Source organism: Triturus cristatus, chromosome 8, assembly GCF_964204655.1.
Source record: "Triturus cristatus chromosome 8, aTriCri1.1, whole genome shotgun sequence".
Lineage (NCBI taxonomy): Eukaryota > Metazoa > Chordata > Amphibia > Caudata > Salamandridae > Triturus > Triturus cristatus.
The window spans coordinates 1,621,460,904-1,621,487,553 of record NC_140591.1 but is presented as its reverse complement, the minus strand read 5'-3'; the positions used below and the strand labels follow the sequence as shown (position 1 = coordinate 1,621,487,553).

At 33.0% G+C, this 26,650-nt stretch overlaps 24 non-coding genes across 24 annotated transcripts; all 24 read left to right on the top strand.

Moving 5' to 3' along the window:
• The first annotated feature begins 383 nt into the window (after window positions 1-383).
• On the top strand, window positions 384-457 carry TRNAT-AGU (transfer RNA threonine (anticodon AGU)). The gene has a single exon. It is a non-coding gene; the product is annotated as a tRNA-Thr (tRNA).
• A 438-nt stretch (window positions 458-895) lies between these two features.
• Window positions 896-968, top strand: TRNAT-CGU (transfer RNA threonine (anticodon CGU)). The gene has a single exon. It is a non-coding gene; the product is annotated as a tRNA-Thr (tRNA).
• Window positions 969-2,934: 1,966 nt separating this feature from the next.
• TRNAT-CGU (transfer RNA threonine (anticodon CGU)) lies at window positions 2,935-3,007 on the top strand. The gene has a single exon. It is a non-coding gene; the product is annotated as a tRNA-Thr (tRNA).
• Window positions 3,008-3,441: 434 nt separating this feature from the next.
• On the top strand, window positions 3,442-3,515 carry TRNAT-AGU (transfer RNA threonine (anticodon AGU)). The gene has a single exon. It is a non-coding gene; the product is annotated as a tRNA-Thr (tRNA).
• A 439-nt stretch (window positions 3,516-3,954) lies between these two features.
• On the top strand, window positions 3,955-4,027 carry TRNAT-CGU (transfer RNA threonine (anticodon CGU)). Its single transcript has one exon. It is a non-coding gene; the product is annotated as a tRNA-Thr (tRNA).
• A 434-nt stretch (window positions 4,028-4,461) lies between these two features.
• Window positions 4,462-4,535, top strand: TRNAT-AGU (transfer RNA threonine (anticodon AGU)). Its single transcript has one exon. It is a non-coding gene; the product is annotated as a tRNA-Thr (tRNA).
• A 438-nt stretch (window positions 4,536-4,973) lies between these two features.
• TRNAT-CGU (transfer RNA threonine (anticodon CGU)) lies at window positions 4,974-5,046 on the top strand. Its single transcript has one exon. It is a non-coding gene; the product is annotated as a tRNA-Thr (tRNA).
• A 434-nt stretch (window positions 5,047-5,480) lies between these two features.
• On the top strand, window positions 5,481-5,554 carry TRNAT-AGU (transfer RNA threonine (anticodon AGU)). The gene has a single exon. It is a non-coding gene; the product is annotated as a tRNA-Thr (tRNA).
• Window positions 5,555-5,993: 439 nt separating this feature from the next.
• Window positions 5,994-6,066, top strand: TRNAT-CGU (transfer RNA threonine (anticodon CGU)). The gene has a single exon. It is a non-coding gene; the product is annotated as a tRNA-Thr (tRNA).
• Window positions 6,067-6,500: 434 nt separating this feature from the next.
• TRNAT-AGU (transfer RNA threonine (anticodon AGU)) lies at window positions 6,501-6,574 on the top strand. The gene has a single exon. It is a non-coding gene; the product is annotated as a tRNA-Thr (tRNA).
• Window positions 6,575-8,031: 1,457 nt separating this feature from the next.
• TRNAT-CGU (transfer RNA threonine (anticodon CGU)) lies at window positions 8,032-8,104 on the top strand. The gene has a single exon. It is a non-coding gene; the product is annotated as a tRNA-Thr (tRNA).
• Window positions 8,105-8,538: 434 nt separating this feature from the next.
• TRNAT-AGU (transfer RNA threonine (anticodon AGU)) lies at window positions 8,539-8,612 on the top strand. Its single transcript has one exon. It is a non-coding gene; the product is annotated as a tRNA-Thr (tRNA).
• Window positions 8,613-9,051: 439 nt separating this feature from the next.
• On the top strand, window positions 9,052-9,124 carry TRNAT-CGU (transfer RNA threonine (anticodon CGU)). The gene has a single exon. It is a non-coding gene; the product is annotated as a tRNA-Thr (tRNA).
• A 434-nt stretch (window positions 9,125-9,558) lies between these two features.
• On the top strand, window positions 9,559-9,632 carry TRNAT-AGU (transfer RNA threonine (anticodon AGU)). The gene has a single exon. It is a non-coding gene; the product is annotated as a tRNA-Thr (tRNA).
• A 1,457-nt stretch (window positions 9,633-11,089) lies between these two features.
• TRNAT-CGU (transfer RNA threonine (anticodon CGU)) lies at window positions 11,090-11,162 on the top strand. The gene has a single exon. It is a non-coding gene; the product is annotated as a tRNA-Thr (tRNA).
• Window positions 11,163-14,656: 3,494 nt separating this feature from the next.
• TRNAT-AGU (transfer RNA threonine (anticodon AGU)) lies at window positions 14,657-14,730 on the top strand. Its single transcript has one exon. It is a non-coding gene; the product is annotated as a tRNA-Thr (tRNA).
• A 946-nt stretch (window positions 14,731-15,676) lies between these two features.
• Window positions 15,677-15,750, top strand: TRNAT-AGU (transfer RNA threonine (anticodon AGU)). The gene has a single exon. It is a non-coding gene; the product is annotated as a tRNA-Thr (tRNA).
• A 438-nt stretch (window positions 15,751-16,188) lies between these two features.
• TRNAT-CGU (transfer RNA threonine (anticodon CGU)) lies at window positions 16,189-16,261 on the top strand. Its single transcript has one exon. It is a non-coding gene; the product is annotated as a tRNA-Thr (tRNA).
• Window positions 16,262-17,715: 1,454 nt separating this feature from the next.
• TRNAT-AGU (transfer RNA threonine (anticodon AGU)) lies at window positions 17,716-17,789 on the top strand. Its single transcript has one exon. It is a non-coding gene; the product is annotated as a tRNA-Thr (tRNA).
• Window positions 17,790-18,227: 438 nt separating this feature from the next.
• On the top strand, window positions 18,228-18,300 carry TRNAT-CGU (transfer RNA threonine (anticodon CGU)). Its single transcript has one exon. It is a non-coding gene; the product is annotated as a tRNA-Thr (tRNA).
• Window positions 18,301-19,246: 946 nt separating this feature from the next.
• TRNAT-CGU (transfer RNA threonine (anticodon CGU)) lies at window positions 19,247-19,319 on the top strand. The gene has a single exon. It is a non-coding gene; the product is annotated as a tRNA-Thr (tRNA).
• Window positions 19,320-21,284: 1,965 nt separating this feature from the next.
• Window positions 21,285-21,357, top strand: TRNAT-CGU (transfer RNA threonine (anticodon CGU)). The gene has a single exon. It is a non-coding gene; the product is annotated as a tRNA-Thr (tRNA).
• Window positions 21,358-21,790: 433 nt separating this feature from the next.
• Window positions 21,791-21,864, top strand: TRNAT-AGU (transfer RNA threonine (anticodon AGU)). Its single transcript has one exon. It is a non-coding gene; the product is annotated as a tRNA-Thr (tRNA).
• A 946-nt stretch (window positions 21,865-22,810) lies between these two features.
• Window positions 22,811-22,884, top strand: TRNAT-AGU (transfer RNA threonine (anticodon AGU)). The gene has a single exon. It is a non-coding gene; the product is annotated as a tRNA-Thr (tRNA).
• Window positions 22,885-26,650: the final 3,766 nt, after the last annotated feature.

Here is a 26,650-nt window from a genome sequence, read left to right as displayed (position 1 = left end):
ACATTTTAAAAAGAAAAGTGTTGTTCTGTGAACATTAGAATGGGTCATCTTAAATTGAAAAACAAAAAAACGTGGTATTGTGAAGATTTTCAAAGTAATGCTTTGAATGAAAAAGGGAAAAAAGAGTGACAAAGAGCAAAATAGAGATAAAAAATCATTCAAGAGTTGAAATCAAGTAATGCATTCTTAAAGAAGGCATAATTAAAACATTTATGAACAGGATAAGCAATATATCAATGAGGTGTCTATCAATAGGATCAGTATCCTCGTCTAAAGTAGTTGAGTAGAGCTTTTTCTGAACTGAGAAATGATTATGAAAGTAAAAAACTCAGGATTCTCTTGAACACCATATGGCAAACTGTTCCTTAAAGCATTTTCAAGAGGGTGCTGTGGCTCAGCTGGTTAAAGCGCCTGTCTAGTAAACAGGAGATCCTGAGTTCAAATCTCAGCAGTGCCTTGCTTTCCTCATTCTTAAATAAAAAACTATTTTCATTAATTCGTCCTGCGATTCAATTAAATTAGAAAAGTCTGATTTATCTTTCGGTTGAACAGATCATCTTAAACCTAATAAAAACTGAAAGTGTTTTCAATATTATAGTAACAATACTGTGATTGCAAAATCAAAAAGGTATTTCAATGAGCAAGAGGCAGATGAAATATAACCCTAGATTTGAGCAATATTGATGAATATATGTAAAACACCTATTTATGAACTATTCAAAATATGGGATTGAGTTTAAAATGTGTTCTTTTTTAATACAACATAGCTATTCTTGTTTATAGATTAGGAATCCTTGCTTGTTTAACATTAGAATACATATTAAGACACTTTAACACAGGCACATAATTTGATCACCAATCCTAAATTAATGATCCCTTCTATATCACTAAAGTAGGTGCTGTGGCTAAGTGGTTAAAGCGCCTGTTTCGTAAACAGGAAATCCTGAGTTCAAATTTCAGCAGCACCTTATTATTGGTCCTTACATGTAAAAATAATTTTCATCACGCAAATGTTTAATACATTTTAAAAAGAAAAGTGTTGTTCTGTGAACATTAGAATGGGTCATCTTAAATTGAAAAACAAAAAAACGTGGTATTGTGAAGATTTTCAAAGTAATGCTTTGAATGAAAAAGGGAAAAAAGAGTGACAAAGAGCAAAATAGAGATAAAAAATCATTCTAGAGTTGAATTCAAGTAATGCATTCTTAAAGAAGGCATGATTAAAACATTTATGAACAAGATAAGCAATATATCAATGAGGTGTTTATGAATAGGATCAGTATCCTCGTCTAAAGTAGTTGAGTAGAGCGTTTCCTGAACTGAGAAATGATTATGAAAGTGAAAAACTCAGGATTCTCTTGAACACCATATGGCAAACTGTTCCTTAAAGCATTTTCAAGAGGGTGCTGTGGCTTAGCTGGTTAAAGCGCATGTCTAGTAAACAGGAGATCCTGAGTTCAAATCTCAGCAGTGCCTTGCTTTCCTCATTCTTAAATAAAAAAATATTTTCATTAAGTCGTCCTGCGATTCAATTAAATTAGAAAAGTCTGATTTATCTTTCGGTTGAACAGATCATCTTAAACCTAATAAAAACTGAAAGTGTTTTCCATATTATAGTAACAATACTTTGATTGCAAAAATCAAAAAGGTATTTCAATGAGCAAGAGGCAGATGAAATATAACCCTAGATTTGAGCAATATTGATGAATATATGTAAAACACTTATTTATGAACTATTCAAAATATGGGATTGAGTTTAAAATGTGTTCTTTTGTAATACAACATAGCTATTCTTGTTTACAGATTAGGAATCCTTGCTTGTTTAACATTAGAATACATATTAAGACACTTTAACACAGGCACAGAATTTGATCACCAATACTAAATTAATGATCCCTTCTGTAGCACTAATAAAGGTGCTGTGGCTAAGTGGTTAAAGCGCATGTCTCGTAAACAGGAAATCCTGAGTTCAAATCTCAGCAGCACCTTATTATTGGTCCTTACATGTAAAAATAATTTCCATCACGCAAATGTTTAATACATTTTAAAAAGAAAAGTGTTGTTCTGTGAACATTAGAATGGGTCATCTTAAATTGAAAAACAAAAAAACATGGTATTGTGAAGATTTTCAAAGTAATGCTTTGAATGAAAAAGGGAAAAAAGAGTGACAAAGAGCAAAATAGAGATAAAAAATCATTCTAGAGTTGAATTCAAGTAATGCATTCTTAAAGAAGGCATAATTAAAACATTTATGAACAGGATAAGCAATATATCAATGAGGTGTTTATCAATAGGATCAGTATCCTCGTATAAAGTAGTTGAGTAGAGCGTTTTCTGAACTGAGAAATGATTATGAAAGTGAAAAACTCAGGATTCTCTTGAACACCATATGGCAAACTGTTCCTTAAAGCATTTTCAAGAGGGTGCTGTGGCTTAGCTGGTTAAAGTTCCTGTCTAGTAAACAGGAGATCCTGAGTTCAAATCTCAGCAGTGCCTTGCTTTCCACATTCTTATATAAAAAATTATTTTCATTAAGTCGTCCTGCGATTCAATTCAATTAGAAAAGTCTGATTTATCTTTCGTTTGAACAGATCATCTTAAACCTAATCAAAACTGAAAGTGTTTTCAATATTATAGTAACAATACTGTGATTGCAAAAATCAAAAAGGTATTTCAATGAGCAAGAGGCAGATGAAATATAACCCTAGATTTGAGCAATATTGATGAATATATGTAAAACAATTATTTATGAACTATTCAAAATATGGGATTGAGTTTAAAATGTGTTCTTTTGTAATACAACATAGCTATTCTTGTTTACAGATTAGGAATCCTTGCTTGTTTAACATTAGAATACATATTAAGACACTTTAACACAGGCACAGAATTTGATCACAATACTAAATTAATGATCCCTTCTGTATCACTAAAATAGGTGCTGTGGCTAAGTGGTTAAAGCGCCTGTCTCGTAAACAAGAAATCCTGAGTTCAAATCTCAGCAGCACCTTATTATTGGTCCTTACATGTAAAAATAATTTTCATCACGCAAATGTTTAATACATTTTAAAAAGAAAAGTGTTGTTCTGTGAACATTAGAATGGGTCATCTTAAATTGAAAAACTAACAAATGTGGTATTGTGAAGATTTTCAAAGTAATGCTTTGAATGAAAAAGGGAAAAAAGAGTGACAAAGCGCAAAATAGAGATAAAAAATCATTCTAGAGTTGAAATCAAGTAATGCATTCTTAAAGAAGGCATAATTAAAACATTTATGAACAGGATAAGCAATATATCAATGAGGTGTTTATCAATAGGATCAGTATTCTCGTCTAAAGTAGTTGAGTAGAGCGTTTTCTGAACTGAGAAATGATTATGAAAGTGAAAAACTCAGGATTCTCTTGAACACCATATGGCAAACTGTTCCTTAAAGCATTTTCAAAAGGGTGCTGTGGCTTAGCTGGTTAAAGCGCCTGTCTAGTAAACAGGAGATCCTGAGTTCAAATCTCAGCAGTGCCTTGCTTTCCTCATACTTTAATAAAAAATTATTTTCATTGAGTCGTCCTGCGATTCAATTAAATTAGAAAAGTCTGATTTATCTTTCGGTTGAACAGATCATCTTAAACCTAATAAAAACTGAAAGTGTTTTCAATATTATAGTAACAATACTGTGATTGCAAAAATCAAAAAGGTATTTAAATGAGCAAGAGGCAGATGAAATATAACCCTAGATTTGAGCAATATTGATGAATATATGTAAAACACTTATTTATGAACTATTCAAAATATGGGATTGAGTGTAACATGTGTTCTTTTGTAATACAACATAGCTATTCTTGTTTACAGATTAGGAATCCTTGCTTGTTTAACATTAGAATACATATTAAGACACTTTAACACAGGCACATAATTTGATCACCAATACTAAATTAATGATCCCTTCAGTATCACTAAAATAGGTGCTGTGGCTAAGTGGTTAAAGCACCTGTCTCGTAAACAGGAAATCCTGAGTTCAAATCTCAGCAGCACCTTATTATTGGTCCTTACATGTAAAAATAATTTTCATCACGCAAATGTTTAATACATTTTAAAAAGAAAAGTGTTGTTCTGTGAAATTTAGAATGGGTCATCTTAAATTGAAAAACAAAAAAACGTGGTATTGTGAAGATTTTCAAAGTAATGCTTTGAATGAAAAAGGGAAAAAAGAGTGACAAAGAGCAAAATAGAGATAAAAAATCATTCTAGAGTTGAATTCAAGTAATGCATTCTTAAAGAAGGCATAATTAAAACATTTATGAACAGGATAAGCAATATATCAATGAGGTGTTTATCAATTGGATCAGTATCCTCGTCTAAACTATTTGAGTAGTGTGTTTTCTGAACTGAGAAATGATTATGAAAGTGAAAAACTCAGGTTTCTCTTGAACACCATATGGCAAACTGTTCCTTAAAGCATTTTCAAGAGGGTGCTGTGGCTTAGCTGGTTAAAGCGCCTGTCTAGTAAACAGGAGATCCTGAGTTCAAATCTCAGCAGTGCCTTGCTTTCCTCATTCTTAAATAAAAAATTATTTTCACTAAGTCGTCCTGCGATTCAATTAAATTAGAAAAGTCTGATTTATCTTTCGGTTGAACAGATCATCTTAAACCTAATAAAAGCTGAAAGTGTTTTCAATATTATAGTAACAATACTGTGATTGCAAAATTAAAAAGGTATTTCAATGAGCAAGAGGCAGATGAAATATGACACTAGATTTGAGCAATATTGATGAATATATGTAAAACACTTATTTATGAACTATTCAAAATATGGGATTGAGTTTAAAATGTGTTCTTTTGTAATACACCATAGCTATTCTTGTTTACAGATTAGGAATCCTTGCTTGTTTAACATTAGAATACATATTAAGACACTTTAACACAGGCACAGAATTTGATCACCAATTATAAATTAATGATCCCTTCTGTATCACTAAAATAGGTGCTGTGGCTAAGTGGTTAAAGCGCCTGTTTCGTAAACAGGAAATCCTGAGTTCAAATCTCAGCAGCAACTTATTATTGGTCCTTACATGTAAAAATAATTTTCATCACGCAAATGTTTAATACATTTTAAAAAGAAATGTATTGTTCTGTGAACATTAGAATGGGTCATCTTAAATTGAAAAACAAAAAAACGTGGTTTTGTGAAGATTTTCAAAGTAATGTTTTGAATGAAAAAGGGAAAAAAGAGTGACAAAGAGCAAAATAGAGATAAAAAATCATTCTAGAGTTGAATTCAAGTAATGCATTCTTAAAGAAGGCATGATTAAAACATTTACGAACAGGATAAGCAATATATCAATGAGGTGTTTATCAATAGGATCAGTATCCTCGTCTAAAGTAGTTGAGTAGAGCGTTTTCTGAACTGAGAAATGATTATGAAAGTGAAAAACTCAGGTTTCTCTTGAACACCATATTGCAAACTGTTCCTTAAAGCATTTTCAAGAGGGTGCTGTGGCTTAGCTGGTTAAAGCGCCTGTCTAGTAAACAGGAGATCCTGAGTTCAAATCTCAGCAGTGCCTTGCTTTCCTCATTCTTAAATAAAAAAATATTTTCATTAAGTCGTCCTGCGATTCAATTAAATTAGAAAAGTCTGATTTATCTTTCGGTTGAACAGATCATCTTAAACCTAATAAAAACTGAAAGTGTTTTCCATATTATAGTAACAATACTTTGATTGCAAAAATCAAAAAGGTATTTCAATGAGCAAGAGGCAGATGAAATATAACCCTAGATTTGAGCAATATTGATGAATATATTTAAAACACTTATTTATGAACTATTCAAAATATGGGATTGAGTTTAAAATGTGTTCTTTTGTAATACAACATAGCTATTCTTGTTTACAGATTAGGAATCCTTGCTTGTTTAACATTAGAATACATATTAAGACACTTTAACACAGGCACAGAATTTGATCACCAATACTAAATTAATGATCCCTTCTGTATCACTAAAGTAGGTGCTGTGGCTAAGTGGTTAAAGCGCCTGTTTCGTAAACAGGAAATCCTGAGTTCAAATCTCAGCAGCACCTTATTATTGGTCCTTACATGTAAAAATAATTTTCATCACGCAAATGTTTAATACATTTTAAAAAGAAAAGAGTTGTTCTGTGAACATTAGAATGGGTCATCTTAAATTGAAAAACTAAAAAACGTGGAATTGTGAAGATTTTCAAAGTAATGCTTTGAATGAAAAACGGAAAAAAAAGTGACAAAGAGCAAAATAGAGATAAAAAATCATTCTAGAGTTGAAATCAAGTAATGCATTCTTAAAGAAGGCATAATTAAAACATTTATGAACAGGATAAGCAATATATCAATGAGGTGTTTATCAATAGGATCAGTATCCTCGTCTAAAGTAGTTGAGTAGAGCGTTTTCTGAACTGAGAAATGATTATGAAAGTGAAAAACTCAGGAGTCTCTTGAACACCATATGGCAAACTGTTCCTTAAAGCATTTTCAAGAGGGTGCTGTGGCTTAGCTGGTTAAAGCGCCTGTCTAGTAAACAGGAGATCCTGAGTTCAAATCTCAGCAGTGCCTTGCTTTCCTTATTCTTAAATAAAAAACTATTTTCATTAATTCGTCCTGCGATTCAATTAAATTAGAAAAGTCTGATTTATCTTTCGGTTGAACAGATCATCTTAAACCTAATAAAAACTGAAAGTGTTTTCAATATTATAGTAACAATACTGTGATTGCAAAATCAAAAAGGTATTTCAATGAGCAAGAGGCATATGAAATATAACCCTAGATTTGAGCAATATTGATGAATATATGTAAAACACTTATTTATGAACTATTCAAAATATGGGATTGAGTTTAAAATGTGTTCTTTTTTAATACAACATAGCTATTCTTGTTTACAGATTAGGAATCCTTGCTTGTTTAACATTAGAATACATATTAAGACACTTTAACACAGGCACAGAATTTGATCACCAATACTAAATTAATGATCCCTTCTGTAGCACTAATAAAGGTGCTGTGGCTAAGTGGTTAAAGCGCATGTCTCGTAAACAGGAAATCCTGAGTTCAAATCTCAGCAGCACCTTATTATTGGTCCTTACATGTAAAAATAATTTCCATCACGCAAATGTTTAATACATTTTAAAAAGAAAAGTGTTGTTCTGTGAACATTAGAATGGGTCATCTTAAATTGAAAAACAAAAAAACATGGTATTGTGAAGATTTTCAAAGTAATGCTTTGAATGAAAAAGGGAAAAAAGAGTGACAAAGAGCAAAATAGAGATAAAAAATCATTCTAGAGTTGAATTCAAGTAATGCATTCTTAAAGAAGGCATAATTAAAACATTTATGAACAGGATAAGCTATATATCAATGAGGTGTTTATCAATAGGATCAGTATCCTCGTATAAAGTAGTTGAGTAGAGCGTTTTCTGAACTGAGAAATGATTATGAAAGTGAAAAACTCAGGATTCTCTTGAACACCATATGGCAAACTGTTCCTTAAAGCATTTTCAAGAGGGTGCTGTGGCTTAGCTGGTTAAAGTTCCTGTCTAGTAAACAGGAGATCCTGAGTTCAAATCTCAGCAGTGCCTTGCTTTCCACATTCTTATATAAAAAATTATTTTCATTAAGTCGTCCTGCGATTCAATTCAATTAGAAAAGTCTGATTTATCTTTCGTTTGAACAGATCATCTTAAACCTAATCAAAACTGAAAGTGTTTTCAATATTATAGTAACAATACTGTGATTGCAAAAATCAAAAAGGTATTTCAATGAGCAAGAGGCAGATGAAATATAACCCTAGATTTGAGCAATATTGATGAATATATGTAAAACAATTATTTATGAACTATTCAAAATATGGGATTGAGTTTAAAATGTGTTCTTTTGTAATACAACATAGCTATTCTTGTTTACAGATTAGGAATCCTTGCTTGTTTAACATTAGAATACATATTAAGACACTTTAACACAGGCACAGAATTTGATCACAATACTAAATTAATGATCCCTTCTGTATCACTAAAATAGGTGCTGTGGCTAAGTGGTTAAAGCGCCTGTCTCGTAAACAAGAAATCCTGAGTTCAAATCTCAGCAGCACCTTATTATTGGTCCTTACATGTAAAAATAATTTTCATCACGCAAATGTTTAATACATTTTAAAAAGAAAAGTGTTGTTCTGTGAACATTAGAATGGGTCATCTTAAATTGAAAAACTAACAAATGTGGTATTGTGAAGATTTTCAAAGTAATGCTTTGAATGAAAAAGGGAAAAAAGAGTGACAAAGCGCAAAATAGAGATAAAAAATCATTCTAGAGTTGAAATCAAGTAATGCATTCTTAAAGAAGGCATAATTAAAACATTTATGAACAGGATAAGCAATATATCAATGAGGTGTTTATCAATAGGATCAGTATTCTCGTCTAAAGTAGTTGAGTAGAGCGTTTTCTGAACTGAGAAATGATTATGAAAGTGAAAAACTCAGGATTCTCTTGAACACCATATGGCAAACTGTTCCTTAAAGCATTTTCAAAAGGGTGCTGTGGCTTAGCTGGTTAAAGCGCCTGTCTAGTAAACAGGAGATCCTGAGTTCAAATCTCAGCAGTGCCTTGCTTTCCTCATACTTAAATAAAAAATTATTTTCATTGAGTCGTCCTGCGATTCAATTAAATTAGAAAAGTCTGATTTATCTTTCGGTTGAACAGATCATCTTAAACCTAATAAAAACTGAAAGTGTTTTCAATATTATAGTAACAATACTGTGATTGCAAAAATCAAAAAGGTATTTAAATGAGCAAGAGGCAGATGAAATATAACCCTAGATTTGAGCAATATTGATGAATATATGTAAAACACTTATTTATGAACTATTCAAAATATGGGATTGAGTGTAACATGTGTTCTTTTGTAATACAACATAGCTATTCTTGTTTACAGATTAGGAATCCTTGCTTGTTTAACATTAGAATACATATTAAGACACTTTAACACAGGCACATAATTTGATCACCAATACTAAATTAATGATCCCTTCAGTATCACTAAAATAGGTGCTGTGGCTAAGTGGTTAAAGCACCTGTCTCGTAAACAGGAAATCCTGAGTTCAAATCTCAGCAGCACCTTATTATTGGTCCTTACATGTAAAAATAATTTTCATCACGCAAATGTTTAATACATTTTAAAAAGAAAAGTGTTGTTCTGTGAAATTTAGAATGGGTCATCTTAAATTGAAAAACAAAAAAACGTGGTATTGTGAAGATTTTCAAAGTAATGCTTTGAATGAAAAAGGGAAAAAAGAGTGACAAAGAGCAAAATAGAGATAAAAAATCATTCTAGAGTTGAATTCAAGTAATGCATTCTTAAAGAAGGCATAATTAAAACATTTATGAACAGGATAAGCAATATATCAATGAGGTGTTTATCAATTGGATCAGTATCCTCGTCTAAACTATTTGAGTAGTGCGTTTTCTGAACTGAGAAATGATTATGAAAGTGAAAAACTCAGGTTTCTCTTGAACACCATATGGCAAACTGTTCCTTAAAGCATTTTCAAGAGGGTGCTGTGGCTTAGCTGGTTAAAGTGCCTGTCTAGTAAACAGGAGATCCTGAGTTCAAATCTCAGCAGTGCCTTGCTTTCCTCATTCTTAAATAAAAAATTATTTTCACTAAGTCGTCCTGCGATTCAATTAAATTAGAAAAGTCTGATTTATCTTTCGGTTGAACAGATCATCTTAAACCTAATAAAAGCTGAAAGTGTTTTCAATATTATAGTAACAATACTGTGATTGCAAAATTAAAAAGGTATTTCAATGAGCAAGAGGCAGATGAAATATGACACTAGATTTGAGCAATATTGATGAATATATGTAAAACACTTATTTATGAACTATTCAAAATATGGGATTGAGTTTAAAATGTGTTCTTTTGTAATACACCATAGCTATTCTTGTTTACAGATTAGGAATCCTTGCTTGTTTAACATTAGAATACATATTAAGACACTTTAACACAGGCACAGAATTTGATCACCAATTATAAATTAATGATCCCTTCTGTATCACTAAAATAGGTGCTGTGGCTAAGTGGTTAAAGCGGTTGTTTCGTAAACAGGAAATCCTGAGTTCAAATCTCAGCAACAACTTATTATTGGTCCTTACATGTAAAAATAATTTTCATCACGCAAATGTTTAATACATTTTAAAAAGAAATGTATTGTTCTGTGAACATTAGAATGGGTCATCTTAAATTGAAAAACAAAAAAACGTGGTTTTGTGAAGATTTTCAAAGTAATGTTTTGAATGAAAAAGGGAAAAAAGAGTGACAAAGAGCAAAATAGAGATAAAAAATCATTCTAGAGTTGAATTCAAGTAATGCATTCTTAAAGAAGGCATGATTAAAACATTTACGAACAGGATAAGCAATATATCAATGAGGTGTTTATCAATAGGATCAGTATCCTCGTCTAAAGTAGTTGAGTAGAGCGTTTTCTGAACTGAGAAATGATTATGAAAGTGAAAAACTCAGGTTTCTCTTGAACACCATATTGCAAACTGTTCCTTAAAGCATTTTCAAGAGGGTGCTGTGGCTTAGCTGGTTAAAGCGCCTGTTTAGTAAACAGGAGATCCTGAGTTCAAATCTGAGCAGTGCCTTGCTTTCCTCATTCTTAAATAAAAAACTATTTTCATTAATTCGTCCTGCGATTCAATTAAATTAGAAAAGTCTGATTTATCTTTCGGTTGAACAGATCATCTTAAACCTAATAAAAACTGAAAGTGTTTTCAATATTATAGTAACAATACTGTGATTGCAAAATCAAAAAGGTATTTCAATGAGCAAGAGGCAGATGAAATATAACCCTAGATTTGAGCAATATTGATGAATATATGTAAAACACTTATTTATGAACTATTCAAAATATGGGATTGAGTTTAAAATGTGTTCTTTTTTAATAAAACATAGCTATTCTTGTTTATAGATTAGGAATCCTTGCTTGTTTAACATTAGAATACATATTAAGACACTTTAACACAGGCACAGAATTTGATCACCAATCCTAAATTAATGATCCCTTCTGTATCACTAAAGTAGGTGCTGTGGCTAAGTGGTTAAAGCGCCTGTCTCGTAAACAGGAAATCCTGAGTTCAAATCTCAGCAGCACCTTATGATTGGTCCTTACATGTAAAAATAATTTTCATCACGCAAATGTTTAATACATTTTAAAAAGAAAAGTGTTGTTCTGTGAACATTAGAATGGGTCATCTTAAATTGAAAAACTAACAAACGTGGTATTGTGAAGATTTTCAAAGTAATGCTTTGAATGAAAAAGGGAAAAAAGAGTGACAAAGCGCAAAATAGAGATGAAAAATCATTCTAGAGTTGAAATCAAGTAATGCATTCTTAAAGAAGGCATAATTAAAACATTTATGAACAGGATAAGCAATATATCAATGAGGTGTTTATCAATAGGATCAGTATTCTCGTCTAAAGTAGTTGAGTAGAGCATTTCCTGAACTGAGAAATGATTATGAAAGTGAAAAACTCAGGATTCTCTTGAACACCATATGGCAAACTGTTCCTTAAAGCATTTTCAAGAGGGTGCAGTGGCTTAGCTGGTTAAAGTGCTTGTCTAGTAAACAGGAGATCCTGAGTTCATATATCAGCAGTGCCTTGCTTTCCTCATTCTTAAATAAAAAATTATTTTCATTAAGTCGTCCTGCGATTCAATTAAATTAGAAAAGTCTGATTTATCTTTCGGTTGAACAGATCATCTTAAACCTAATAAAAACTGAAAGTGTTTTCAATATTATAGTAACAATACTGTGATTGCAAAAATCAAAAAGGTATTTCAATGAGCAAGAGGCAGATGAAATATAACCCTAGATTTGAGCAATATTGATGAATATATGTAAAACACTTATTTATGAACTATTCAAAATATGGGATTGAGTTTAAAATGTGTTCTTTTGTAATACAACATAGCTATTCTTGTTTACAGATTAGGAATCATTGCTTGTTTAACATTAGAATACATATTAAGACACTTTAAAACAGGCACAGAATTTGATCACCAATACTAAATTAATGATCCCTTCTGTATCACTAAAATAGGTGCTGTGGCTAAGTGGTTAAAGCACCTGTCACGTAAACAGGAAATCCTGAGTTCAAATCTCAGCAGCACCTTATTATTGGTCCTTACATGTAAAAATAATTTTCATCACGCAAATGTTTAATACATTTTAAAAAGAAAAGTGTTGTTCTGTGAAATTTAGAATGGGTCATCTTAAATTGAAAAACAAAAAAACGTGGTGTTGTGAAGATTTTCAAAGTAATGTTTTGAATGAAAAAGGGAAAAAAGAGTGACAAAGAGCAAAATAGAGATAAAAAATCATTCTAGAGTTGAATTCAAGTAATGCATTCTTAAAGAAGGCATGATTAAAACATTTATGAACAAGATAAGCAATATATCAATGAGGTGTTTATGAATAGGATCAGTATCCTCGTCTAAACTATTTGAGTAGTGCGTTTTCTGAACTGAGAAATGATTATGAAAGTGAAAAACTCAGGTTTCTCTTGAACACCATATGGCAAACTGTTCCTTAAAGCATTTTCAAGAGGGTGCTGTGGCTTAGCTGGTTAAAGCGCCTGTCTAGTAAACAGGACATCCTGAGTTCAAATCTCAGCAGTGCCTTGCTTTCCTCATTCTTAAAAAAAAAATTATTTTCACTAAGTCGTCCTGCGATTCAATTAAAATAGAAAAGTCTGATTTATCTTTCGGTTGAACAGATCATCTTAAACCTAATAAAAACTGAAAGAGTTTTCAATATTATAGTAACAATACTGTGATTGCAAACATCAAAAAGGTATTTCAATGAGCAAGAGGCAGATGAAATATAACCCTAGATTTGAGCAATATTGATGAATATATGTAAAACACTTATTTATGAACTATTCAAAATATGGGATTGAGTTTAAAATGCGTTCTTTTGTAATACACCATAGCTATTCTTGTTTACAGATTAGGAATCCTTGCTTGTTTAACATTAGAATACATATTAAGACACTTTAACACAGGCACAGAATTTGATCACCAATACTAAATTAATGATCCCTTCTGTATCACTAAAATAGGTGCTGTGGCTAAGTGGTTAAAGCGCCTGTCTGGTAAACAGGAAATCCTGAGTTTAAATGTCAGCATCACCTTATTATTGGTCCTTACATGTAAAAATAATTTTCATCACGCAAATGTTTAATACGTTTTAAAAAGAAAAGTATTGTTCTGTGAACATTAGAATGGGTCATCTTAAATTGAAAAACAAAAAAACGTGGTGTTGTGAAGATTTTCAAAGTAATGTTTTGAATGAAAAAGGGAAAAAAGAGTGACAAAGAGCAAAATAGAGATAAAAAATCATTCTAGAGTTGAATTCAAGTAATGCATTCTTAAAGAAGGCATGATTAAAACATTTATGAACAAGATAAGCAATATATCAATGAGGTGTTTATGAATAGGATCAGTATCCTCGTCTAAAGTAGTTGAGTAGAGCGTTTTCTGAACTGAGAAATGATTATGAAAGTGAAAAACTCAGGATTCTCTTGAACACCATATGGCAAACTGTTCCGTAAAGCATTTTCGAGAGGGTGCTGTGGCTTAGCTGGTTAAAGCGCCTGTCTAGTAAACAGAAGATCCTGAGTTCAAATCTCAGCATTGCCTTGCTTTCCTTATTCTTAAATAAAAACCTATTTTCATTAATTCGTCCTGCGATTCAATTCAATTAGAAAAGTCTGATTTATCTTTCGGTTGAACAGATCATCTTAAACCTAATAATAACTGAAAGTGTTTTCAATATTATAGTAACAATACTGTGATTGCAAAAATCAAAAAGGTATTTCAATGAGCAAGAGGCAGATGAAATATAACCCTAGATTTGAGCAATATTGATGAATATATGTAAAACACTTATTTATGAACTATTCAAAATATGGGATTGAGTTTAAAATGTGTTCTTTTTATAATACAACATAGTTTTCTTGTTTACAGATTAGGAATCCTTGCTTGTTTAACATTAGAATACTTATTAAGACACTTTAACACAGGCACAGAATTTGATCACCAATACTAAATTAATGATCCCTTCTGTATCACTAAAATAGGTGCTGTGGCTAAGTGGTTAAAGCGCCTGTCTCGTAACCAGAAAATCCTGAGTTCAAATCTCAGCAGCACCTTATTATTGGTCCTTACATGTAAAAATAATTTTCATCACACAAATGTTTAATACATTTTAAAAAGAAAAGTGTTGTTCTGTGAACATTAGAATGGGTCATCTTAAATTGAAAAACAAAAAAACGTGGTATTGTGAAGATTTTCAAAAAAATGCTTTGAATGAAAAAGGGAAAAAAGAGTGACAAAGAGCAAAATAGAGATAAAAAATCATTCTAGAGTTGAATTCAAGTAATGCATTCTTAAAGAAGGCATAATTAAAACATTTATGAACAGGATAAGCAATATATAAATGAGGTGTTTATCAATAGGATCAGTATCCTTGTCTAAACTATTTGAGTAGTGCGTTTTCTGAACTGAGAAATGATTATGAATGTGAAAAACTCAGGTTTCTCTTGAACACCATATGGCAAACTGTTCCACAAAACTTTTTCAAGAGGGTGCTGTGGCTTAGCTGGTTAAAGCGCCTGTCTAGTAAACAGGAGATCCTGAGTTCAAATCTCAGCAGTGCCTTGCTTTCCTTATTCTTAAATAAAAAATTATTTTCATTAAGTCGTCCTGCGATTCAATTAAAATAGAAAAGTCTGATTTATCTTTCGGTTGAACAGATCATCTTAAACCTAATAAAAACTGAAAGAGTTTTCAATATTATAGTAACAATACTGTGATTGCAAACATCAAAAAGGTATTTCAATGAGCAAGAGGCAGATGAAATATAACCCTAGATTTGAGCAATATTGATGAATATATGTAAAACACTTATTTATGAACTATTCAAAATATGGGATTGAGTTTAAAATGCGTTCTTTTGTAATACACCATAGCTATTCTTTTTTACAGATTAGGAATCCTTGCTTGTTTAACATTAGAATACATATTAAGACACTTTAACACAGGCACAGAATTTGATCACCAATACTAAATTAATGATCCCTTCTGTATCACTAAAATAGGTGCTGTGGCTAAGTGGTTAAAGCGCCTGTCTGGTAAACAGGAAATCCTGAGTTCAAATGTCAGCATCACCTTATTATTGGTCCTTACATGTAAAAATAATTTTCATCACGCAAATGTTTAATACGTTTTAAAAAGAAAAGTATTGTTCTGTGAACATTAGAATGGGTCATCTTAAATTGAAAAACAAAAAAACGTGGTGTTGTGAATATTTTCAAAGTAATGTTTTGAATGAAAAAGGGAAAAAAGAGTGACAAAGAGCAAAATAGAGATAAAAAATCATTCTAGAGTTGAATTCAAGTAATGCATTCTTAAAGAAGGCATGATTAAAACATTTATGAACAAGATAAGCAATATATCAATGAGGTGTTTATGAATAGGATCAGTATCCTCGTCTAAAGTAGTTGAGTAGAGCGTTTTCTAAACTGAGAAATGATTATGAAAGTGAAAAACTCAGGATTCTCTTGAACACCATATGGCAAACTGTTCCTTAAAGCATTTTCAAGAGGGTGCTGTGGCTTAGCTGGTTAAAGTGCCTGTCTAGTAAACAGGAGATCCTGAGTTCAAATCTCAGCAGTGCCTTGCTTTCCTCATTCATAAATAAAAAATTATTTTCATTAAGTCGTCCTGCGATTCAATTAAATTAGAAAAGTCTGATTTATCTTTCGGTTGAACAGATCATCTTAAACCTAATAAAAACTGAAAGTGTTTTCAATATTATAGTAACAATACTGTGATTGCAAAATCAAAAAGGTATTTCAATGAGCAAGAGGCAGATGAAATATAACCCTAGATTTGAGCAATATTGATGAATATATGTAAAACACTTATTTATGAACTATTCAAAATATGGGATTGAGTTTAAAATGTGTTCTTTTTTAATACAACATAGCTATTCTTGTTTATAGATTAGGAATCCTTGCTTGTTTAACATTAGAATACATATTAAGACACTTTAACACAGGCACAGAATTTGATCACCAATCATAAATTAATGATCCCTTCTATATCACTAAAGTAGGTGCTGTGGCTAAGTGGTTAAAGCGCCTGTCTCGTAAACAGGAAATCCTGAGTTCAAATCTCAGCAGCACCTTATTATTGGTCCTTACATGTAAAAATAATTTTCATCACGCAAATGTTTAATACATTTTAAAAAGAAAAGTGATGTTCTGTGAACATTAGAATGGGTCATCTTAAATTGAAAAACTAACAAACGTGGTATTGTGAAGATTTTCAAAGTAATGCTTTGAATGAAAAAGGGAAAAAAGAGTGACAAAGCGCAAAACAGAGATAAAAAATCATTCTAGAGTTGAAATCAAGTAATGCATTCTTAAAGAAGGCATAATTAAAACATTTATGAACAGGATAAGCAATATATCAATGAGGTGTTTATCAATAGGATCAGTATTCTTGTCTAAAGTAGTTGAGTAGAGCGTTTTCTGAACTGAGAAATGATTATGAAAGTGAAAAACTCAGGATTCTCTTGAACACCATATGGCAAACTGTTCCGTAAAGCATTTTCAAGAGGGTGCTGTGGCTTAGCTGGTTAAAGCGCCTGTCTAGTAAACAGAAGATCCTGAGTTCAAATCTCAGCATTGCCTTGCTTTCCTTATTCTTAAATAAAAAACTATTTTCATTAATTCGTCCTGCGATTCAATTAAATTAGAAAAGTCTGATTTATCTTTCGGTTGAACAGATCATCTTAAACCTAATAATAACTGAAAGTGTTTTCAATATTATAGTAACAATACTGTGATTGCAAAAATCAAAAAGGTATTTCAATGAGCAAGAGGCAGATGAAATATAACCCTAGATTTGAGCAATATTGATGAATATATGTAAAACACTTATTTATGAACTATTCAAAATATGGGATTGAGTTTAAAATGTGTTCTTTTTATAATACAACATAGTTTTCTTGTTTACAGATTAGGAATCCTTGCTTGTTTAACATTAGAATACTTATTAAGACACTTTAACACAGGCACAGAATTTGATCACCAATACTAAATTAATGATCCCTTCTGTATCACTAAAATAGGTGCTGTGGCTAAGTGGTTAAAGCGCCTGTCTCGTAACCAGAAAATCCTGAGTTCAAATCTCAGCAGCACCTTATTATTGGTCCTTACATGTAAAAATAATTTTCATCACGCAAATGTTTAATACATTTTAAAAAGAAAAGTGTTGTTCTGTGAACATTAGAATGGGTCATCTTAAATTGAAAAACAAAAAAACGTGGTATTGTGAAGATTTTCAAAGTAATGCTTTGAATGAAAAAGGGAAAAAAGAGTGACAAAGAGCAAAATAGAGATAAAAAATCATTCTAGAGTTGAATTCAAGTAATGCATTCTTAAAGAAGGCATAATTAAAACATTTATGAACAGGATAAGCAATATATCAATGAGGTGTTTATCAATAGGATCAGTATCCTTGTCTAAACTATTTGAGTAGTGCGTTTTCTGAACTGAGAAATGATTATGAATGTGAAAAACTCAGGTTTCTCTTGAACACCATATGGCAAACTGTTCCTTAAAGCATTTTCAAAAGGGTGCTGTGGCTTAGCTGGTTAAAGCGCCTGTCTAGTAAACAGGAGATCCTGAGTTCAAATCTCAGCAGTGTCTTGCTTTCCTCATTCTTAAATAAAAAATTATTTTCATTAAGTCGTCCTGCGATTCAATTAAATTAGAAAAGTCTGATTTATCTTTCGGTTGAACAGATCATCTTAAACCTAATAAAAGCTGAAAGTGTTTTCAATATTATAGTAACAATACTGTGATTGCAAAATTAAAAAGGTATTTCAATGAGCAAGAGGCAGATGAAATATGACACTAGATTTGAGCAATATTGATGAATATATGTAAAACACTTATTTATGAACTATTCAAAATATGGGATTGAGTTTAAAATGTGTTCTTTTTTAATACAACATAGCTATTCTTGTTTACAGATTAGGAATCCTTGCTTGTTTAACATTAGAATACATATTAAGACACTTTAACACAGGCATAGAATTTGATCACCAATACTAAATTAATGATCCCTTCTATATCACTAAAGTAGGTGCTGTGGCTAAGTGGTTAAAGCGCCTGTCTCGTAAACAGGTAATCCTGAGTTCAAATCTCAGCAGCACCTTATTATTGGTCCTTACATGTAAAAATAATTTTCATCACGCAAATGTTTAATACATTTTAAAAAGAAAAGTGTTGTTCTGTGAACATTAGAATGGGTCATCTTAAATTGAAAAACAAAAAAACGTGGTATTGTGAAGATTTTCAAAGTAATGCTTTGAATGAAAAAGGGAAAAAATAGTGACAAAGAGCAAAAGAGAGATAAAAAATCATTCTAGAGTTGAATTCAAGTAATGCATTCTTAAAGAAGGCATGATTAAAACATTTATGAACAGGATAAGCAATATATCAATGAGGTGTTTATGAATAGGATCAGTATTCTCGTCTAAACTATTTGAGTAGTGCGTTTTCTGAACTGAGAAATGATTATGAAAGTGAAAAACTCAGGTTTCTCTTGAACACCATATGGCAAACTGTTCCTTAAAGCATTTTCAAGAGGGTGCTTTGGCTTAGCTGGTTAAAGCGCCTGTCTAGTAAACAGGAGATCCTGAGTTCAAATCTCAGCAGTGCCTTGCTCTCCTCATTCTTAAATGAAAAATTATTTTCATTAACTCGTCCTGCGATTCAATTGAATTAGAAAAGTCTGATTTATCTTTCGGTTGAACAGATCATCTTAAACCTAATAAAAACTGAAAGTATTTTCAATATTATAGTAACAATACTGTGATTGCAAATTTAAAAAGGTATTTCAATGAGCAAGAGGCAGATGAAATATGACCCTAGATTTGAGCAATATTGATGAATATTTGTAAAACACTTATTTATAAACTATTCAAAATATGGGATTGAGTTTAAAATGTGTTCTTTTTTAATACAACATAGGTATTCGTGTTTACAGATTAGGAATCCTTGCTTGTTTAACATTAGAATACATATTAAGACACTTTAACACAGGCACAGAATTTGATCACCAATACTAAATTAATGATCCCTTCAGTATCACTAAAATAGGTGCTGTGGCTAAGTGGTTAAAGCGCCTGTCTCGTAAACAGGAAATCCTGAGTTCAAATCTCAGCAGCACCTTATTATTGGTCCTTACATGTAAAAATAATTTTCGTCACGCAAATGTTTAATACATTTAAAAAGAAAAGTGTTGTTCTGTGAACATTAGAATGGGTCATCTTAAATTGAAAAACAAAAAAACATGGTATTGTGAAGATTTTCAAAGTAATGCTTTGAATGAAAAAGGGAAAAAAGAGTGACAAAGAGCAAAATAGAGATAAAAAATCATTCTAGAGTTGAATTCAAGTAATGCATTCTTAAAGAAGGCATAATTAAAACATTTATGAACAGGATAAGCAATATATCAATGAGGTGTTTATCAATAGGATCAGTATCCTCGTCTAAACTATTTGAGTAGTGCGTTTTCTGAACTGAGAAATGATTATGAAAGTGAAAAACTCAGGTTTCTCTTGAACACCATATGGCAAACTGTTCCTTAAAACTTTTTCAAGAGGGTGCTGTGGCTTAGCTGGTTAAAGCGCCTGTCTAGTAAACAGGAAATCCTGAGTTCAAATCTCAGCAGTGACTTGCTTTCCTCATTCTTAAATATAAAACTATTTTCATTAATTCGTCCTGCGATTCAATTAAATTAGAAAAGTCTGATTTATTTTTCGGTTGAACAGATCATCTTAAACCTAATAAAAACTGAAAGTGTTTTCAATATTATAGTAACAATACCGTGATTGCAAAATCAAAAAGGTATTTCAATGAGCAAGAGGCAGATGAAATATAACCCTAGATTTGAGCAATATTGATGAATATATGTAAAACACTTATTTATGAACTATTCAAAATATGGGATTGAGTTTAAAATGTGTTCTTTTGTAATACAACATAGCTATTCTTGTTTACAGATTAGGAATCCTTGCTTGTTTAACATTAGAATACATATTAAGACACTTTAACACAGGCATAGAATTTGATCACCAATACTAAATTAATGATCCCTTCTATATCACTAAAGTAGGTGCTGTGGCTAAGTGGTTAAAGCGCCTGTCTTGTAAACAGGAAAACCTGAGTTCAAATCTCAACAGCACCTTATTATTGGTCCTTACATGTAAAAATAATTTTCATCACGCATATGTTTAATACATTTTAAAAAGAAAAGTGTTGTTCTGTGAACATTAGAATGGGTCATCTTAAATTGAGAAACAAAAAAACGTGGTATTGTGAAGATTTTCAAAGTAATGCTTTGAATGAAAAAGGTAAAAAAGAGTGACAAAGAGCAAAAGAGAGATAAAAAATCATTCTAGAGTTGAAATCAAGTAATGCATTCTTAAAGAAGGCATAATTAAAACATTTATGAACAGGATAAGCAATATATCAATGAGGTGTTTATCAATAGGATCAGTATCCTCGTCTAAAGGAGTTGAGTAGAGCATTTTCTGAACTGAGAAATGATTATGAAAGTGAAAAACTCAGGATTCTCTTGAACACCATATGGCAAACTGTTCCTTAAAGCATTTTCAAGAGGGTGCTGTCGCTTAACTGGTTAAAACGCCTGTCTAATAAACAAGAGATCCTGAGTTCAAATCTCAGCAGTGCCTTGCTTTCCTCATTCTTAAATAAAAAACTATTTTACTTAATTTGTCCTGCGATTCATTTAAATTAGAAAAGTCTGATTTATCTTTCGGTTGAACAGATCATCTTAAACCTAATAAAAACTGAAAGTGTTTTCAATATTATAGTAACAATACTGTGATTGCAAAAATCAAAAAGGTATTTCAATGAGCAAGAGGCAGATGAAATATAACCCTAGATTTGAGCAATATTGATTAATATATGTAAAACACTTATTTATGAACTATTCAAAATATGGGATTGAGTTTAAAATGTGTTCTTTTGTAATACAACATAGCTATTCGTGTTTACAGATTAGGAATCCTTGCTTGTTTAACATTAGAATACATATTAAGACACTTTAACACAGGCACAGAATTTGATCACCAATACTAAATTAATGATCCCTTCTGTATCACTAAAATAGGTGCTGTGGCTAAGTGGTTAAAGCGCCTGTCTCGTAAACAGGAAATCTTGAGTTCAAATCTCAGCAGCACCTTATTATTGGTCCTCACATGTAAAAATAATTTTCGTCACGCAAATGTTTAATACATTTAAAAAGAAAAGTGTTGTTCTGTGAACATTAGAATGGGTCATCTTAAATTGAAAAACAAAAAAACATGGTATTGTGAAGATTTTCAAAGTAATGCTTTGAATGAAAAAGGGAAAAAAGAGTGACAAAGAGCAAAATAGAGATAAAAAATCATTCTAGAGTTGAATTCAAGTAATGCATTCTTAAAGAAGGCATAATTAAAACATTTATGAACAGGATAAGCAATATATCAATGAGGTTTTTATCAATAGGATCAGTATCCTCGTCTAAACTATTTGAGTAGTGCGTTTTCTGAACTGAGAAATGATTATGAAAGTGAAAAACTCAGGTTTCTCTTGAACACCATATGGCAAACTGTTCCTTAACACTTTTTCAAGAGGGTGCTGTGGCTTAGCTGGTTAAAGCGCCTGTCTAGTAAACAGGAGATCCTGAGTTCAAATCTCAGCAGTGCCTTGCTTTCCTCATTCTTAATTAAAAAATTATTTTCATTAAGTCGTCCTGCGATTCAATTCAATTAGAAAAGTCTGATTTATCTTTCGGTTGAACAGATCATCTTAAACCTAATAAAAACTGAAAGTGTTTTCAATATTATAGTAACAATACTGTGATTGCAAAAATCAAAAAGGTATTTCAATGAGCAAGAGGCAGATGAAATATAACCCTAGATTTGAGCAATATTGATGAATATATGTAAAACACTTATTTATGAACTATTCAAAATATGGGATTCAGTTTAAAATGTGTTCTTTTGTAATACAACATAGCTATTCTTGTTTACAGATTAGGAATCCTTGCTTGTTTAACATTAGAATACATATTAAGACACTTTAACACAGGCACAGAATTTAATCACCAATACTAAATTAATGATCCCTTCTGTATCACTAAAATAGGTGCTGTTGCTAAGTGGTTAAAGCGCCTGTCTCGTAAACAGGAAATCCTGAGTTCAAATGTCAGCAGCACCTTATTATTGGTCCTTACATGTAAAAATAATTTTCATCACGCAAATGTTTAATGCGTTTTAAAAAGAAAAGTATTGTTCTGTGAACATTAGAATGGGTCATCTTAAATTGAAAAACAAAAAAACGTGGTTTTGTGAAGATTTTCAAAGTAATGTTTTGAATGAAAAAGGGAAAAAAGAGTGACAAAGAGCAAAATAGAGATAAAAAATCATTCTAGAGTTGAATTCAAGTAATGCATTCTTAAAGAAGGCATGATTAAAACATTTATGAACAAGATAAGCAATATATCAATGAGGTGTTTATGAATAGGATCAGTATCCTCGTCTAAAGTAGTTGAGTAGAGCGTTTTCTGAACTGAGAAATGATTATGAAAGTGAAAAACTCAGGATTCTCTTGAACACCATATGGCAAACTGTTCCTTAAAGCATTTTCAAGAGGGTGCTGTGGCTTAGCTGGTTAAAGCGCCTGTCTAGTAAACAGGAGATCCTGAGTTCAAATCTCAGCAGTGCCTTGCTTTCCTCATTCTTATATAAAAAACTATTTTCATTAAGTCGTCCTGCGATTCAAATCAATTAGAAAAGTCTGATTTATCTTTCGGTTGAACTGTGGTAAATAAAATTCCTTTACCTGGACTTAATTTGATACAGAAACATAATAAAATAGCTCAGTAAAATGAGAGGCAGAATCCGTGGTATTAGAGGTTCGGAATGGGCTTTATTCCAATGAACGATTATAATCGGTTGCTCCAAGTTCCATCACCACGGAGGTTCAGGAAGTGAAGTACATACATTATTGACATGAAATGACTTTTATAGATCATACATTACAATGAAGCGAATGCAATAGGCGTAACAATTGATAAGGAAAATGACGATTTATCTGCGTAACCAAAAATGGGTGTAATAAGGAGTAAAAAGGAACATAATTGGTTATGATGTCACATATAGGTGGATCTATAAGATAATACTTGGCATAGATGCGCGCGCAGCAGCATGACGTGTAATTGACGTGCAACTAGGGGGTGAAGGGGACTTGACATTTAGCTCTACATGTGGAGACAAGAAGTCTGGGGGGTCAAGTCAACCTAATCCCAAATCATATCTAACATCCTATGTTTAAAGAACTATGTTATCCACAAAAGAAGGACTCTCGGACAGAATCTATTCTATACTGACTGTGCGTGCGTGTACAAGCGTCTAAGTGTCTACACTAAATGCAAGGGGGTAGAAATATTCCATGGTAACAGGGCTATGAATTACTTGCATGAGGACAGAGAAGCCGGGCCTTTTGCTTGGTAACTGGAAGAATGTTTACTTAAACTACTAGGCAGGAATGCATCGGCTGAGGGGGAAGCAGATAATTCGAAGGTGAAATACAGTTCTTGGCAGAGAATAGGCTGATGTCAGGCTTCGTGAGCCGCGCAGAGAATGAGACAAAGTTCATGGTCACAGATGCAGGCTCAGACTGGAGTTTTCAGAGGCAGAAGGCAAGAAGAGTTTGATGACAGAATCAGGGCCTACTTGCCTGGACTGCAAAATGGAGTAACTGAGCCTTATAAGGCCGGTGGCCTTTCATATTTAGGAATGGAATATCCGGCCTATTCATGGCGGATCTGACAGAGGACATGTTGACGGTGGACGCACATGTATTTGCGTCTTCATAACTGGAACTGGAGGGAACATACATGTACTTGTGACATGCACATAGGACCGTTGGGGTCCAAGATAGGGGACATAACTGACCAGAAAAATCCATATTTCCACATTCCCTCCTTGTCCCCTACTTGCCCGTTAAGAGATATCAATCTTCATCAATCCATTGATCTGTTCATATAGCATCATTTGTTCTTCTTTCTTCTTCCGTGACGAATGAAATCTTGGTGGTGGAATACACGATGTGGCACACAGACCACAGATCGCTGGTCCACATTGTAGACATAGACAGCAACTGAATAGTATGAGAAGGCCAATACCTAGGAAGGATAGAACTCTCCATCCCCAGGCTGATATCACACTCCAAAACCAACTGGACCAAGTCCAAGTGCCTGGGTTCTGGTGTATCTGGTTTACAATCTTATGAAGGCGAGTTATAGCTTTATATACAGATGGCGAATTTTCTGGTATAAATACGCAGCAGCTTGATCCGATGACCCTACAAGCTCCGCCCCTATCAGCCAGGATGACGTCAAGGACAAGACGATTTTGAAGCACAACAATCCGCATAGCAGACTGCTCTTCTGTTAAATTGCCTAAGGCGGAAATAGTTTCATTCACTACTGCTTCAAGGGTTCTAGTTAATCTACGTATCAGTTTACTATTAGTAACAGTACCTATATAGGGAAAGATGCCTTTATTGAAATCTGTGTATTTTTCCCATGCTGTTTCAGTGTAATCGACAATTGGGAGATCTCTCCGCTCTCTGTTGTGTACTAAATGAATATTTCTGTAATAATCAGGAGGAGCTAGGAAAACAGGTGGCAAAAGGAATGCAATGTAGCAGGTACCATCCCAATCTAGAGGTAGACGCATATATGCAGTCTGACCACATATAAAGTAGGAGTGGCGATAAGCTCTAAATGAAGATTTGCCTTGATCACTGAATTCTACTATAGTAGTGCATTTACTATGGCCCATATGTATGGAACCAACCTTTCTTACACACAATTCACCCTTCGCTGGGAATACTGACATGGTGGGTAAGACTAGTTCAACTTCGGGTACGACATTTAGAATCATGAGATTAGGTGTAAAATTACCTAATCCATATACTTCATTTTCTAGATCAGTTCCTGTTCTTTTGGGGCGACCCTCCTTGTCAGGGTAGCAGACCTTGAGTAAAACTAGGTTCAGGTTTCCCCATACCCACTGATCTTGGTAAACAGCTGTGTCTGAGTCTATGGAATTGATTAAACTAAACCATGCTCCACAGGAGCCATTATGTGTAAATGGGTGTGGAAAGAATGGCAGGACTCCTTCATAATTCTGATAGGGAGGGAGCCGACCACACACCCAACAATTGGTGGCATTACTAGTCTGATGGGAATGATGTAACATACTAATGAAAGTGTTATTGCGCAGCGCAAGTCTATAAGACAATTCATGCGGTGGTAGGTCACTAAAAGAATGTTCTGCGGTAACATTGTAAACGTTTCTGGCAATAGGGTAATATATGTGCAACAATATACTTGCAGTAATTATTAAAAGACTTAAGGAAAACAAGATTATTAATGTCACTATGCAATGGCTACGCAGTGATTTACAATACGCCTGTCGTTTCAACATTTTTCGCGACTGTCCATGATTCAGGTCTAGAGGATACATGTCAGAGACAAATTCAACCGCTTCACCTTGGAGAGGACTTAAACAATCAAATTGTCTGACGTTCTAGGCCTCAATTTTACTTTATAGAGTTCGGTTTCAGTCTTTTCAACCAAAGGAAGTTTTGAATCAGTCTGTGAGGGAGTGCAGGGCACAATGTCTATATCCGAGGATAGTCCATGAAATTTCTTGATATGACTTGAATGAATCCAGCCATTGCGGCCCTCGATCTTCACGGCTGTCCTTGTGGTCAGCAAAACCAACTTGGGTGTCTTCCACCTGGGCTCCAGCTGAGTCTTTCGGTCGAAATTTCTCACAAATACGAGATCACCCGGAACTACATCATGGGGTTTCACCTCAGTATTGTCGGGAAAGGCTGCAGCTACCTGTGAACGACAAGATTGTAGTGCAGACATCAAGGAAGCCAAGTAATCTGTCAGCATATTACAGTCAACATCAGTTATTTTGCGTGGTATAGGCGTCCCCCACATATTTGGTGGTCTGCCAAAGATCACCTCATACGGGGATAGCCCTGTTCGAGAGTGTGCTATCATTCTCATGTAGAAGAGTGCAACTGGTAACGCTACTATCCAGTCGACACCTTTCTCTCTGCATATTTTGGACAACCTGATTTTCAGTATCTGATTATGTCTTTCTACGAGACCTGCTGCCTCGGGGTGTCGGACACAGTGGAATTTCCACTGATATCCTAACAGAAGTGACACGTGTTTCATTAATTCGGATGAGAACGGCTGGCCGTTATCTGAGTAGACAACACGTGGTAAACCGTATCGTGGGAAGAATTCTCGAACCAACTGTTTGGCAGTAGTCGGGGCAGTGTAATCTGAAACCGGGTACGCCTCCGTCCAACGGGACAGAGCGCAGACAACTACGAGAACATATTTGAATCCTCGACATCGTTCCATCTGGATATAATCCATCTGGAGCACTTCAAAAGGG